This window comes from Oncorhynchus keta, chromosome 37 (assembly GCF_023373465.1).
Source record: "Oncorhynchus keta strain PuntledgeMale-10-30-2019 chromosome 37, Oket_V2, whole genome shotgun sequence".
Lineage (NCBI taxonomy): Eukaryota > Metazoa > Chordata > Actinopteri > Salmoniformes > Salmonidae > Oncorhynchus > Oncorhynchus keta.
In genome coordinates, this window is record NC_068457.1 from 15,650,029 (window position 1) to 15,662,726 (window position 12,698).

Below are 12,698 nucleotides of genomic sequence, written 5' to 3' on the forward strand. Positions count from 1 at the left end.
ATAGGGCTGTGACTATATGACAACAGGGAGGTAGTGTGAATGTCTATAGGGCTGAGACTATATGACAACAGGGAGGCAGTGTGAATGTCTATAGGGCTGTGACTATATGACAACAGGGAGGCCTTGTGAATGTCTATAGGGCTGTGACTATATGACAACAGGGAGGTAGTGTGAATGTCTATAGGGCTGAGACTATATGACAACAGGAGGCAGTGTGAATGTCTATAGGGCTGTGACTATATGACAACAGGGAGGTAGTGTGAATGTCTATAGGGCTGTGACTATATGACAACAGGGAGGTAGTGTGAATGTCTATAGGGCTGAGACTATATGACAACAGGGAGGCAGTGTGAATGTCTATAGGGCTGAGACTATATGACAACAGGGAGGCAGTGTGAATGTCTATAGGGCTGTGACTAAATGACAACATGGAGGCCGTGTGAATGTCTGTAGGGCTGTGACTATATGACAACAGGGAGGTAGTGTGAATGTCTATAGGGCTGAGACTATATGACAACAGGGAGGTAGTGTGAATGTCTATAGGGCTGTGACTATATGACAACAGGGAGGTAGTGTGAATGTCTATAGGGCTGTGACTATATGACAACAGGGAGGTAGTGTGAATGTCTATAGGGCTGTGACTATATGACAACAGGGAGGTAGTGTGAATGTCTATAGGGCTGAGACTATATGACAACAGGGAGGTAGTGTGAATGTCTATAGGGCTGTGACTATATGACAACAGGGAGGTACTATATGACAACATGGAGGTAGTGTGAATGTCTATAGGGCTGTGACTATATGACAACAGGGAGGTAGTGTGAATGTCTATAGGGCTGTGACTATATGACAACATGGAGGTAGTGTGAATGTCTATAGGGCTGTGACTATATGACAACAGGGAGGTAGTGTGAATGTCTATAGGGCTGTGACTATATGACAACAGGGAGGTAGTGTGAATGTCTATAGGGCTGTGACTATATGACAACATGGAGGTAGTGTGAATGTCTATAGGGCTGTGACTATATGACAACATGGAGGTAGTGTGAATGTCTATAGGGCTGTGACTATATGACAACAGGGAGGTAGTGTGAATGTCTATAGGGCTGTGACTATATGACAACAGGGAGGTAGTGTGAATGTCTATAGGGCTGTGACTATATGACAACATGGAGGTAGTGTGAATGTCTATAGGGCTGTGACTATATGACAACATGGAGGTAGTGTGAATGTCTATAGGGCTGTGACTATATGACAACAGGAGGTAGTGTGAATGTCTATAGGGCTGTGACTATATGACAACATGGAGGTAGTGTGAATGTCTATAGGGCTGTGACTATATGACAACAGGGAGGTAGTGTGAATGTCTATAGGGCTGTGACTATATGACAACAGGGAGGTAGTGTGAATGTCTATAGGGCTGTGACTATATGACAACATGGAGGTAGTGTGAATGTCTATAGGGCTGTGACTATATGACAACAGGGAGGTAGTGTGAATGTCTATAGGGCTGTGACTATATGACAACAGGGAGGTAGTGTGAATGTCTATAGGGCTGTGACTATATGACAACAGGGAGGTAGTGTGAATGTCTATAGGGCTGTGACTATATGACAACATGGAGGCAGTGTGAATGTCTATAGGGCTGTGACTATATGACAACAGGGAGGTAGTGTGAATGTCTATAGGGCTGTGACTATATGACAACATGGAGGTGAATGTCTATAGGGCTGTGACTGAATGTCTATAGGGCTGTGACTATATGACAACAGGGAGGTAGTGTGAATGTCTATAGGGCTGTGACTATATGACAACAGGGAGGTAGTGTGAATGTCTATAGGGCTGAGACTATATGACAACAGGGAGGCAGTGTGAATGTCTATAGGGCTGTGACTATATGACAACAGGGAGGCCTTGTGAATGTCTATAGGGCTGTGACTATATGACAACAGGGAGGTAGTGTGAATGTCTATAGGGCTGAGACTATATGACAACAGGGAGGCAGTGTGAATGTCTATAGGGCTGTGACTATATGACAACAGGGAGGTAGTGTGAATGTCTATAGGGCTGTGACTATATGACAACAGGGAGGTAGTGTGAATGTCTATGGGCTGAGACTATATGACAACAGGGGCTGAATGACTGAGACTATGACAACAGGGAGGCAGTGTGAATGTCTATAGGGCTGAGACTATATGACAACAGGGAGGCAGTGTGAATGTCTATAGGGCTGTGACTATATGACAACATGGGAGGCCGTGTGAATGTCTATAGGGCTGTGACTATATGACAACAGGGAGGTAGTGTGAATGTCTATAGGGCTGTGACTATATGACAACAGGGAGGTAGTGTGAATGTCTATAGGGCTGAGACTATATGACAACAGGGAGGTAGTGTGAATGTCTATAGGGCTGTGACTATATGACAACATGGAGGTAGTGTGAATGTCTATAGGGCTGACTATATGACAACAGGGAGGTAGTGTGAATGTCTATAGGGCTGTGACTATATGACAACAGGGAGGTAGTGTGAATGTCTATAGGGCTGTGACTATATGACAACAGGGAGGCAGTGTGAATGTCTATAGGGCTGTGACTATATGACAACAGGGAGGCAGTGTGAATGTCTACAGGGCTGTGACTATATGACAACAGGGAGGCAGTGTGAATGTCTATAGGGCTGAGACTATATGACAACAGGGAGGTAGTGTGAATGTCTATAGGGCTGTGACTATATGACAACAGGGAGGCAGTGTGAATGTCTGTAGGGCTGTGACTATATGACAACAGGGAGGTAGTGTGAATGTCTATAGGGCTGAGACTATATGACAACAGGGAGGTAGTGTGAATGTCTATAGGGCTGTGACTATATGACAACAGGGAGGTAGTGTGAATGTCTATAGGGCTGTGACTATATGACAACAGGGAGGTAGTGTGAATGTCTATAGGGCTGTGACTATATGACAACAGGGAGGTAGTGTGAATGTCTATAGGGCTGAGACTATATGACAACAGGGAGGTAGTGTGAATGTCTATAGGGCTGTGACTATATGACAACAGGGAGGTAGTGTGAATGTCTATAGGGCTGTGACTATATGACAACAGGGAGGTAGTGTGAATGTCTATAGGGCTGTGACTATATGACAACATGGAGTGTGAATGTCTATAGGGCTGTGAATGTCTATAGGGCTGTGACTATATGACAACAGGGAGGTAGTGTGAATGTCTATAGGGCTGTGACTATATGACAACAGGGAGACAACAGTAGTGTGAATGTCTATAGGGCTGTGACTATATGACAACAGGGAGGTAGTGTGAATGTCTATAGGGCTGTGACTATATGACAACATGGAGGTAGTGTGAATGTCTATAGGGCTGTGACTATATGACAACATGGAGGTAGTGTGAATGTCTATAGGGCTGTGACTATATGACAACAGGAGGTAGTGTGAATGTCTATAGGGCTGTGACTATATGACAACAGGGAGGTAGTGTGAATGTCTATAGGGCTGTGACTATATGACAACAGGGAGGTAGTGTGAATGTCTATAGGGCTGTGACTATATGACAACATGGAGGCAGTGTGAATGTCTATAGGGCTGTGACTATATGACAACAGGGAGGTAGTGTGAATGTCTATAGGGCTGTGACTATATGACAACATGGAGGCCGTGTGAATGTCTATAGGGCTGTGACTATATGACAACAGGGAGGTAGTGTGAATGTCTATAGGGCTGTGACTATATGACAACAGGGAGGTAGTGTGAATGTCTATAGGGCTGAGACTATATGACAACAGGAGGCAGTGTGAATGTCTATAGGGCTGTGACTATATGACAACAGGGAGGCCTTGTGAATGTCTATAGGGCTGTGACTATATGACAACAGGGAGGCAGTGTGAATGTCTATAGGGCTGAGACTATATGACAACAGGGAGGCAGTGTGAATGTCTATAGGGCTGAGACTATATGACAACAGGGAGGTAGTGTGAATGTCTATAGGGCTGTGACTATATGACAACAGGGAGGTAGTGTGAATGTCTATAGGGCTGTGACTATATGACAACAGGGAGGCAGTGTGAATGTCTATAGGGCTGAGACTATATGACAACAGGGAGGCAGTGTGAATGTCTATAGGGCTGAGACTATATGACAACAGGGAGGCAGTGTGAATGTCTATAGGGCTGTGACTATATGACAACATGGAGGCCGTGTGAATGTCTATAGGGCTGTGACTATATGACAACAGGGAGGCCGTGTGAATGTCTATAGGGCTGTGACTATATGACAACAGGGAGGCAGTGTGAATGTCTATAGGGCTGAGACTATATGACAACAGGGAGGTAGTGTGAATGTCTATAGGGCTGTGACTATATGACAACATGGAGGTAGTGTGAATGTCTATAGGGCTGACTATATGACAACAGGGAGGTAGTGTGAATGTCTACAGGGCTGTGACTATATGACAACAGGGAGGTAGTGTGAATGTCTATAGGGCTGTGACTATATGACAACAGGAGGCAGTGTGAATGTCTATAGGGCTGTGACTATATGACAACAGGGAGGCAGTGTGAATGTCTACAGGGCTGTGACTATATGACAACAGGGAGGTAGTGTGAATGTCTATAGGGCTGTGACTATATGACAACAGGAGGTAGTGTGAATGTCTATAGGGCTGAGACTATATGACAACAGGGAGGCAGTGTGAATGTCTATAGGGCTGTGACTATATGACAACAGGGAGGTAGTGTGAATGTCTATAGGGCTGTGACTATATGACAACAGGAGGTAGTGTGAATGTCTATAGGGCTGTGACTATATGACAACAGGGAGGTAGTGTGAATGTCTATAGGGCTGAGACTATATGACAACAGGGAGGCAGTGTGAATGTCTATAGGGCTGAGACTATATGACAACAGGGAGGCAGTGTGAATGTCTATAGGGCTGTGACTATATGACAACATGGAGGCCGTGTGAATGTCTATAGGGCTGTGACTATATGACAACAGGGAGGTAGTGTGAATGTCTATAGGGCTGTGACTATATGACAACAGGGAGGTAGTGTGAATGTCTATAGGGCTGAGACTATATGACAACAGGGAGGTAGTGTGAATGTCTATAGGGCTGTGACTATATGACAACATGGAGGTAGTGTGAATGTCTATAGGGCTGACTATATGACAACAGGGAGGTAGTGTGAATGTCTATAGGGCTGTGACTATATGACAACAGGGAGGTAGTGTGAATGTCTATAGGGCTGTGACTATATGACAACAGGGAGGCAGTGTGAATGTCTATAGGGCTGTGACTATATGACAACAGGGAGGCAGTGTGAATGTCTACAGGGCTGTGACTATATGACAACAGGGAGGCAGTGTGAATGTCTATAGGGCTGAGACTATATGACAACAGGGAGGTAGTGTGAATGTCTATAGGGCTGTGACTATATGACAACAGGGAGGCAGTGTGAATGTCTATAGGGCTGTGACTATATGACAACAGGGAGGTAGTGTGAATGTCTATAGGGCTGAGACTATATGACAACAGGGAGGTAGTGTGAATGTCTATAGGGCTGTGACTATATGACAACAGGGAGGTAGTGTGAATGTCTATAGGGCTGTGACTATATGACAACAGGGAGGTAGTGTGAATGTCTATAGGGCTGTGACTATATGACAACAGGGAGGTAGTGTGAATGTCTATAGGGCTGAGACTATATGACAACAGGGAGGTAGTGTGAATGTCTATAGGGCTGTGACTATATGACAACAGGAGGTAGTGTGAATGTCTATAGGGCTGTGACTATATGACAACAGGGAGGTAGTGTGAATGTCTATAGGGCTGTGACTATATGACAACATGGAGGTAGTGTGAATGTCTATAGGGCTGTGACTATATGACAACAGGGAGGTAGTGTGAATGTCTATAGGGCTGTGACTATATGACAACAGGGAGGTAGTGTGAATGTCTATAGGGCTGTGACTATATGACAACATGGAGGTAGTGTGAATGTCTATAGGGCTGTGACTATATGACAACATGGAGGTAGTGTGAATGTCTATAGGGCTGTGACTATATGACAACAGGGAGGTAGTGTGAATGTCTATAGGGCTGTGACTATATGACAACAGGGAGGTAGTGTGAATGTCTATAGGGCTGTGACTATATGACAACATGGAGGTAGTGTGAATGTCTATAGGGCTGTGACTATATGACAACATGGAGGTAGTGTGAATGTCTATAGGGCTGTGACTATATGACAACAGGGAGGTAGTGTGAATGTCTATAGGGCTGTGACTATATGACAACAGGGAGGTAGTGTGAATGTCTATAGGGCTGTGACTATATGACAACATGGAGGCAGTGTGAATGTCTATAGGGCTGTGACTATATGACAACATGGAGGCCGTGTGAATGTCTATAGGGCTGTGACTATATGACAACATGGAGGTAGTGTGAATGTCTATAGGGCTGAGACTATATGACAACATGGAGGCCGTGTGAATGTCTATAAGGCTGTGACTATATGACAACAGGGAGGCCGTGTGAATGTCTATAGGGCTGTGACTATATGACAACATGGAGGCAGTGTGAATGTCTATAGGGCTGAGACTATATGACAACATGGAGGCAGTGTGAATGTCTATAGGGCTGTGACTATATGACAACAGGGAGGCCGTGTGAATGTCTATAGGGCTGTGACTATATGACAACATGGAGGCAGTGTGAATGTCTATAGGGCTGAGACTATATGACAACAGGGAGGCAGTGTGAATGTCTATAGGGCTGTGACTATATGACAACAGGGAGGTAGTGTGAATGTCTATAGGGCTGTGACTATATGACAACAGGGAGGTAGTGTGAATGTCTATAGGGCTGTGACTATATGACAACAGGGAGGTAGTGTGAATGTCTATAGGGCTGAGACTATATGACAACAGGGAGGCAGTGTGAATGTCTATAGGGCTGAGACTATATGACAACAGGGAGGCAGTGTGAATGTCTATAGGGCTGTGACTATATGACAACATGGAGGCCGTGTGAATGTCTATAGGGCTGTGACTATATGACAACAGGGAGGTAGTGTGAATGTCTATAGGGCTGTGACTATATGACAACAGGGAGGTAGTGTGAATGTCTATAGGGCTGAGACTATATGACAACAGGGAGGCAGTGTGAATGTCTATAGGGCTGTGACTATATGACAACATGGAGGTAGTGTGAATGTCTATAGGGCTGACTATATGACAACAGGGAGGTAGTGTGAATGTCTATAGGGCTGTGACTATATGACAACAGGGAGGTAGTGTGAATGTCTATAGGGCTGTGACTATATGACAACAGGGAGGCAGTGTGAATGTCTATAGGGCTGTGACTATATGACAACAGGGAGGTAGTGTGAATGTCTATAGGGCTGTGACTATATGACAACATGGAGGTAGTGTGAATGTCTATAGGGCTGTGACTATATGACAACAGGGAGGTAGTGTGAATGTCTATAGGGCTGAGACTATATGACAACAGGGAGGCAGTGTGAATGTCTATAGGGCTGTGACTATATGACAACAGGAGGTGTGTGAATGTCTATAGGGCTGTGACTATATGACAACAGGGAGGTAGTGTGAATGTCTATAGGGCTGTGACTATATGACAACAGGGAGGTAGTGTGAATGTCTATAGGGCTGAGACTATATGACAACAGGGAGGCAGTGTGAATGTCTATAGGGCTGAGACTATATGACAACAGGGAGGCAGTGTGAATGTCTATAGGGCTGTGACTATATGACAACATGGAGGCCGTGTGAATGTCTATAGGGCTGAGACTATATGACAACAGGGAGGTAGTGTGAATGTCTATAGGGCTGTGACTATATGACAACAGGGAGGCAGTGTGAATGTCTATAGGGCTGAGACTATATGACAACAGGGAGGTAGTGTGAATGTCTATAGGGCTGTGACTATATGACAACATGGAGGTAGTGTGAATGTCTATAGGGCTGACTATATGACAACAGGGAGGTAGTGTGAATGTCTATAGGGCTGTGACTATATGACAACAGGGAGGTAGTGTGAATGTCTATAGGGCTGTGACTATATGACAACAGGGAGGCAGTGTGAATGTCTATAGGGCTGTGACTATATGACAACAGGGAGGCAGTGTGAATGTCTACAGGGCTGTGACTATATGACAACAGGGAGGCAGTGTGAATGTCTATAGGGCTGAGACTATATGACAACAGGGAGGTAGTGTGAATGTCTATAGGGCTGTGACTATATGACAACAGGGAGGCAGTGTGAATGTCTGTAGGGCTGTGACTATATGACAACAGGGAGGTAGTGTGAATGTCTATAGGGCTGAGACTATATGACAACAGGGAGGTAGTGTGAATGTCTATAGGGCTGTGACTATATGACAACAGGGAGGTAGTGTGAATGTCTATAGGGCTGTGACTATATGACAACAGGGAGGTAGTGTGAATGTCTATAGGGCTGTGACTATATGACAACAGGGCGGTAGTGTGAATGTCTATAGGGCTGAGACTATATGACAACAGGGAGGTAGTGTGAATGTCTATAGGGCTGTGACTATATGACAACAGGGAGGTAGTGTGAATGTCTATAGGGCTGTGACTATATGACAACAGGGAGGCAGTGTGAATGTCTATAGGGCTGACTATATGACAACAGGGAGGTAGTGTGAATGTCTATAGGGCTGTGACTATATGACAACAGGGAGGTAGTGTGAATGTCTATAGGGCTGTGACTATATGACAACAGGGAGGTAGTGTGAATGTCTATAGGGCTGTGACTATATGACAACAGGGAGGCAGTGTGAATGTCTATAGGGCTGTGACTATATTACAACAGGGAGGTAGTGTGAATGTCTATAGGGCTGTGACTATATGACAACAGGGAGGTAGTGTGAATGTCTATAGGGCTGTGACTATATGACAACAGGGAGGCAGTGTGAATGTCTATAGGGCTGTGACTATATGACAACAGGGAGGCAGTGTGAATGTCTATAGGGCTGTGACTATATGACAACAGGGAGGCAGTGTGAATGTCTATAGGGCTGTGACTATATGACAACAGGGAGGCAGTGTGAATGTCTATAGGGCTGTGACTATATGACAACAGGGAGGCAGTGTGAATGTCTATAGGGCTGTGACTATATGACAACAGGGAGGCAGTGTGAATGTCTATAGGGCTGTGACTATATGACAACAGGGAGGTAGTGTGAATGTCTATAGGGCTGTGACTATATGACAACAGGGAGGCAGTGTGAATGTCTATAGGGCTGTGACTATATGACAACATGGAGGCCGTGTGAATGTCTATAGGGCTGAGACTATATGACAACAGGGAGGTAGTGTGAATGTCTATAGGGCTGTGACTATATGACAACAGGGAGGCAGTGTGAATGTCTATAGGGCTGAGACTATATGACAACAGGGAGGCAGTGTGAATGTCTATAGGGCTGTGACTATATGACAACATGGAGGCAGTGTGAATGTCTATAGGGCTGAGACTATATGACAACAGGGAGGCAGTGTGAATGTCTATAGGGCTGTGACTATATGACAACAGGGAGGTAGTGTGAATGTCTATAGGGCTGTGACTATATGACAACAGGGAGGTAGTGTGAATGTCTATAGGGCTGTGACTATATGACAACAGGGAGGTAGTGTGAATGTCTATAGGGCTGTGACTATATGACAACAGGGAGGCAGTGTGAATGTCTATAGGGCTGTGACTATATGACAACAGGGAGGCAGTGTGAATGTCTATAGGGCTGTGACTATATGACAACAGGGAGGTAGTGTGAATGTCTATAGGGCTGTGACTATATGACAACATGGAGGCAGTGTGAATGTCTATAGGGCTGTGACTATATGACAACAGGGAGGCAGTGTGAATGTCTATAGGGCTGAGACTATATGACAACAGGGAGGTAGTGTGAATGTCTATAGGGCTGAGACTATATGACAACAGGGAGGTAGTGTGAATGTCTATAGGGCTGTGACTATATGACAACAGGGAGGCAGTGTGAATGTCTATAGGGCTGTGACTATATGTGATGACAACATGGAGGCCGTGTGAATGTCTATAGGGCTGTGACTATATGACAACAGGGAGGTAGTGTGAATGTCTATAGGGCTGTGACTATACGACAACAGGGAGGTAGTGTGAATGTCTATAGGGCTGTGACTATATGACAACAGGGAGGTAGTGTGAATGTCTATAGGGCTGAGACTATATGACAACAGGGAGGCAGTGTGAATGTCTATAGGGCTGTGACTATATGACAACAGGGAGGCAGTGTGAATGTCTATAGGGCTGTGACTATATGACAACAGGGAGGTAGTGTGAATGTCTATAGGGCTGTGACTATATGACAACAGGGAGGCAGTGTGAATGTCTATAGGGCTGAGACTATATGACAACAGGGAGGCAGTGTGAATGTCTATAGGGCTGTGACTATATGACAACAGGGAGGCAGTGTGAATGTCTATAGGGCTGTGACTATATGACAACAGGGAGGCAGTGTGAATGTGTATAGGGCTGTGACTATATGACAACAGGGAGGTAGTGTGAATGTCTATAGGGCTGTGACTATATGACAACATGGAGGCCGTGTGAATGTCTATAGGGCTGTGACTATATGACAACAGGGAGGTAGTGTGAATGTCTATAGGGCTGTGACTATATGACAACAGGGAGGTAGTGTGAATGTCTATAGGGCTGTGACTATATGACAACAGGGAGGTAGTGTGAATGTCTATAGGGCTGTGACTATATGACAACAGGGAGGTAGTGTGAATGTCTATAGGGCTGTGACTATATGACAACAGGGAGGCAGTGTGAATGTCTATAGGGCTGTGACTATATGACAACATGGAGGCCGTGTGAATGTCTATAGGGCTGTGACTATATGACAACAGGGAGGTAGTGTGAATGTCTATAGGGCTGTGACTATATGACAACAGGGAGGCCTTGTGAATGTCTATAGGGCTGTGACTATATGACAACAGGGAGGTAGTGTGAATGTCTATAGGGCTGACTATATGACAACAGGGAGGTAGTGTGAATGTCTATAGGGCTGTGACTATATGACAACATGGAGGCCGTGTGAATGTCTATAGGGCTGTGACTATATGACAACAGGGAGGTAGTGTGAATGTCTATAGGGCTGTGACTATATGACAACAGGGAGGCAGTGTGAATGTCTATAGGGCTGTGACTATATGACAACAGGGAGGTAGTGTGAATGTCTATAGGGCTGTGACTATATGACAACAGGGAGGTAGTGTGAATGTCTATAGGGCTGTGACTATATGACAACAGGGAGGTAGTGTGAATGTCTATAGGGCTGTGACTATATGACAACAGGGAGGTAGTGTGAATGTCTATAGGGCTGTGACTATATGACAACAGGGAGGTAGTGTGAATGTCTATAGGGCTGTGACTATATGACAACAGGGAGGTAGTGTGAATGTCTATAGGGCTGACCTGGAATGACCAAGAGGCTCAGTTATATCATTATTTCACGCCTGACTTCCCTTTGCGCAGACCTGTCAGTTTACAGTGTTGGTATGGTAGTGATATCCTGTCCTGTCACCTCCAGAAATACCAACATGTGTGTGTGTGTGTGTGTGTGTGTGTGTGTGTGTGTGTGTGTGTGTGTGTGTGTGTGTGTGTGTGTGTGTGTGTGTGTGTGTGTGTGTGTGTGTGTGTGTGTGTGTGTGTACATGCCCCACAGCATGGCCTGGCTCTTGGCCTAGATCTCCATGGTCAAATGAACGAATGCAGTGTTGTCCAAACCTGGGCAGGCGTTAAGGTGAGAGTAAGGACAAGTACCTAGTCTTTCCTCTGGTCAGTTCACCAATTTAACTTCAAAAGCTCGATGCAACATCTATTTTACAGATACAATTCATTGTTTATTGCTTTCTGTCGATTACACACTAATTGCAATTACTAATTCACAATAGAATTTGCATAGAAATACTTGACTAGCATTTGTGTGACTACCATTGGTAAACGAGTCCTTATTAAAACCCATCTCATTCAACACACCTGTGGTTTTTCCCCTGCTTAGCTGTTGCATGTGCCAACCAATGGTTACCTGCCATGTCATCAACTGTAACGTCAGCCATCAGATTGCTATAACATACTGTATAATCTGGTTAACTGATGCGCAAAATATCCAGGAGTTGTAAGATCTGGCATGCATCAGCAATGTCTGAGCAGGGGAACACGACCGCCGTCTTCCCATGACCCTATTGTGTCGCTGCGTTTTGCTGAAGCTCATTGGCTGAGTGAGAAATGAGCAGTTTATACAATGCTTAGCCTGTTACACTTGCTTGGCGCTGGGCTGACGCCGAGAAAGAGAGAGAGAGAAACGGAGAGAGAGAGATAAAGGAGATGGGAAAGAAGGAAGGAGAGATGAAGGGGAGATTTACTCTGATTACATCCCAGGGATGTCAATATCTCCTGCGAGCAGCGACTGCTAACCCCACCAACACTCCATCACCCTCAGCAGGCAATTAGATAGCATAATACATGATCCAATAAACCACCCTACGTTGCCCTCTCTCCCTCCACCCACTCTCTACTCTCTCTGTCTCTCCCCCCCGCCCCTTTCTCTCTCTCTCTCCCCCATCTCACCCCCACTCTTTATCTTCCCCTCTATCGCACTCTC

General features: G+C 45.2%; 1 protein-coding gene across 4 annotated transcripts in view; it reads right to left on the reverse strand.

Annotated features, from left to right (window-relative positions):
• LOC118372278 (potassium voltage-gated channel subfamily H member 7-like) overlaps positions 1-12,698 on the reverse strand; it is a 141,454-nt gene that overhangs the window by 26,182 nt on the left and 102,574 nt on the right. The window lies entirely within an intron of this gene.